This window comes from Oxyura jamaicensis, unplaced genomic scaffold (assembly GCF_011077185.1).
Source record: "Oxyura jamaicensis isolate SHBP4307 breed ruddy duck unplaced genomic scaffold, BPBGC_Ojam_1.0 oxyUn_random_OJ71031, whole genome shotgun sequence".
In the NCBI taxonomy this organism is placed as follows: Eukaryota; Metazoa; Chordata; class Aves; order Anseriformes; family Anatidae; genus Oxyura; species Oxyura jamaicensis.
In genome coordinates this window covers 1,399-5,266 of record NW_023310323.1, presented here as the reverse complement: position 1 = coordinate 5,266, position 3,868 = coordinate 1,399, and the positions used below count along the sequence as shown (strand labels likewise).

The 3,868-nt window shown below is 50.1% G+C and overlaps 1 long non-coding RNA gene across 2 annotated transcripts; it reads left to right on the top strand.

The window, feature by feature from the left end:
- The first annotated feature begins 248 nt into the window (after positions 1 to 248).
- Positions 249 to 2,403, top strand: LOC118159563. 2 transcript variants are annotated; one of them, XR_004747164.1, is made up of 6 exons: positions 249 to 716; positions 822 to 870; positions 946 to 1,008; positions 1,095 to 1,141; positions 1,231 to 1,351; positions 1,496 to 2,403. It is a non-coding gene; the product is annotated as an uncharacterized LOC118159563 (long non-coding RNA). The 2 variants fall into 2 exon arrangements; XR_004747163.1 differs by having other exon boundaries at positions 815 to 870.
- Positions 2,404 to 3,868: the final 1,465 nt, after the last annotated feature.

Here is a 3,868-nt window from a genome sequence, read left to right as displayed (position 1 = left end):
ATTCATTTCCGAAGCATTTTTCTGATGGGGTTTGCAGTGCCCATTGTTCCAGTCTCTTGTCTTAAAGGCAGGCTATTTATGCCTCCATCATCCCAGGTCTGGCAGTTGCTTCCAGTGGCGAGTTGTGGCATTTGAGTCTCTCCTTGGGTCTGCTGCAGAGCACCTGTTCTGACTTGCTGTTGCTGCAGGGCTTCCCTCTGGGAGTCTCTTTTTTTTTGGGGGGGGGGGGGGGGGGGGGGGTGCTTGTGTTCTGTTTTTTGTTTGTAACGTTTGTAGCGTGCCTGTGTGTTTGTTTGGCCTGGAGCTGTCCTGCCTGGCAGTTAGTGATGGTAGCTAATCTGGCAATCCGTTGGTGTAGTAATACATTGTCTGGACTGTTTTGGCAAAGACATCCAGTCGGCCGCTGGGCTCGTAGTGAAGGGCAGCTGGCACAGAGTCATCTCCATAGTGTTTGGCAGAGGCGGAGGGGGAGGCTTGAGTTGCTTGCGAGCAACTGTTCGCATAGTGCTTGAATAGTGCTAGAGGAGGGGTAAGCTCGCAGATGTGGAGTGCTCTTTTTTGTTGTTTGTTTTTTCTCCTGACTTAGATAAACCTTAGGAGGAACCGGTCCAAGGAAAGAGCGCCTTCTGGAACTGTCAAGCCTTCATTTGGCAGCTCGGTGACTGGCTTGGTCTACTTGTGAGGTGCTGAGGGAAGTTGTCTGCTGTTCCGAAACGGTGAAAATAAAAAATGGGGTCCCTTGTGTTGTTGAGGGATGGGTGCTAATGCTAGCAGCTGAATGGTTATCTTCTGACTATGTTTTGGTGTGTTGAAGCTGAAAGGCAGCCTGCAACCTAGGACGTCATCACAGCCAGAGCAGTCTCTGGTAAGGTGAGTGATAAAGCAGTTACTTTTGAGTTGTGGTTCTCAGTGTCATTTTGAGTGTCCCCTCTTTCTCTTCTCGAGGTGTTGTAGCTGGCTTAAGAGGGCAGATGGAAGCATCTGCCTCGGGCAGGTGAGCGGGCAGAGGTAAGGCAGCAGATGAGAGTAACTGTCGTAGCTGTGCTGTGGCTTTGCATTCTGCCTTGCCCTATGCTTTTCTTTTTCTTTCACAGGTGTCTCGCACAGACTCAAAGGAGCAAACTGCATTCTGAAGAGCTGTGTAAGAAGGGGGCTGGTCATGAGCTTGGTTGGAGTGAAATGGCTAAGGAGTATGAGGTGACTATGAAAGGTCTTTGCCTTGCTTTGCAGGTGCCATGGCAGGCTCTCCACAGAAGTGGCTGATGATTTGAGATAAGACCGGAGAGCGGCAAGGAGCGGCACGTGCAGTTATGCCTTCCAAGCACTGCGGTTGCTCTGTTCTGATTATCAGGTGCCACAGGCAAGATGGGTTGTAACATCAGTCTTTAGAATTGGAGCAAAGCAGGTCACTTGAATGCTGTGTTGTTCCTGAGAAAGGTGTAGAGAAAAAAGGTTGCCTGGTGTGGCAGTTCCTGATGGCAGTCTTCCTCCGTAGGTGAAGAGGTGCCTGAAGCCGTGTCTCGTGTGGGCTGAGGACGCCTCACTGAGGATGAAGCCTGCTTTCCAGCAGGTCCCAAAGCTGTGTTGGCGCTGAAATGTTGTGTCTGTATTTGGGTTGGGGTTGTGCCTTGGTGAGTGTGGGGATGGGTTTTAAGTCGGTGCAGCAGATATGTATATAAATGAAATTCACATAAGTGATATATGATGAAGTATTGTGAATCCTTGAACTTCTAGCCTACATTAGCTAATATGTATGGAGTTGCATGAAACATTGAGAAGCAGCTTCTAATAAGCAGGTTTTTGTTGTCATTAACTCAGCCCATGCCTTTGCCATACGTAAAGATCAAGACAAACTACCTTTTTACACAGGAACTGCTGTGGGTGCACAGAAAGTCCTAGAGGACATTTAGGGCTGTATTTTGGTTCCCAAAGTGTTTTTACCTGGTCCAACTGATTTATATTGGCCGAGCCTCTTCATAGGGTCCCTGTGTGGTTGCAGAGCCTAGCCACGGTGTTTCCACTGCGCTCTATGCTCCATCCTCTTCTTTAGAGTCAGCACACCAGCTTCCCCTTGTGCAATATCATCTAAGGCTGGAGTCCTAGGGAATGCTTAGGTAGCACAGCTATCCTCCACCCTAAAAGCTTCTTCATTGCTGTACGTTTTCTTTAAAAGGTGAATATTAGTTTAATTTGCCTAGTTACTTCAGGCAGTTACTCCACAACTACCAAAAGCGATAGTGAGAAGCCTGCTTCCAGCATCCGTTCCCCACCTCGGGATGGACAGATGGACGCCACTCGATGCCTTGCCCGCCAGGGGAAGGGGAGAACTACTGGGCAGGGAACCCCACCGCAGCCCCCCTCCTGGGAGTCCTGTAGAGCAGTTTAATAAAGTTTGCTTTCTGACCTGCGCCCGTTTCGGTGGTTGCGGTGCCGGGAAGTGGCTGTCATGATGTGTGCGGGTGCAGGTTCTGTAGCAGGGTGGGTGTGGAGGGGGCAGGGGCTGGGGGCAGGTTGTTCCCATGTCAGTTGGCTGCTGGATGTGGATGGCCCATCGGAGGGTGGGGGCAGCCCTGCCGGGTGGTGGGGTGGCTGCCTATCGTGGTACAGGGGGTTTAGCCCTGTGCTGTCTTTGCTCCTTGGGCTGGGGGGGGGGGGAGGGAGGGGCTGCTCTGTGTGGCCAGGTCTGCTTGTGGAGACACAAGTGGTTGGGGGGGGGGGCTGGGAGTTCCTGGCAGGACCCCCAGGTCAGGGGAGGGATTCAGGGAGGCTGGGTCCCGTGGGATTTGCAGCCAGGGCAGGAAAAGCCCAGGCAGGGATTTCAGGTGCTGGCAGGCACGGTTCTGTGGGCACTGGGCTGCAGGTCGGGAAGCCCGGGGCTGGCTCTGCAGTGTCTGCAGTGTCAAGCTGCCATGAGAACCTGGTCCCGCAGCAAGCTGAGAGTTGTGGTCTTTGGGCTCTGAGCTTTCCGTTGGCCACGTTGGGTTAGTTATTATCATCTCCCTGCCTTATTTGTCCTGGTAAAAAATGTAGTGTTTCTGCTTGCCTCTGCTCAGCTTCCCAGCCAAAAAAAGCACGTTGCTCAAGGCAGTTACTTCCTCCCCAAGACGGCATGGGGTGCAAATTTCTGCTCTTCCCATTTGTGCTTTTTCTGGGAAAACGGTTTGGGAAGCCATGCCTGCCATTCTAGGGACGGCACCCGCTTGTGAAAAGTGGCTACTGCAGGCTGAATGGTGCTGCGCATATGCGTTTTTCTTTTTTCTTTCTTTTTATTTCCTACAAGTGACATTATTACATTGATTTGTTATTTTGTTATGAAATCTGTTACGCTCCTAGATTTTTCTTCCTATGTAAAAGAAAGGTTTGAGCTAATTCCAGTTGAAAAAGTTTCAGTTAATTGCTTGCTCATATTGTCCTTTGAATATTCAAAGGTGAAGCAAAAGCCTGGGGATTGTTGCTTCTCGAAACAGCCCAGTTCTCTTGTCTGCACTCTGTATGCTGTTGAGCCAAGCAGGGAAAAAACAAAACCAAACCAAAACAAAAGAAATGAGGGGGAAAAAAAAAAAAAAAAAAAGCAGCCTAGCTGCTGCTTGTCCTGTTTTCTTTCTATTTTCTTGTGCTTTGCCCCTCCCCTTTCCCAGGTGATTGGGTTTGGGTGCTGAGCGGCACCAAATGGTATATGAACTCCAGGCATGCCTTCAGAGAGCTCATTCTGCCTGGGCAGCTCTTTGGGGTAAGTGCTTTGTTTTTCCTTCAGTAAGTAGCAGGGTTATTTAGGTGGGTTAGAGTCTATGGTGTGTTTCCAAGTATACACTGTAACGTGCTTCTTTTGGAGGTAACAACTAGTGGGATCCGTTAGAGTAAACCAATC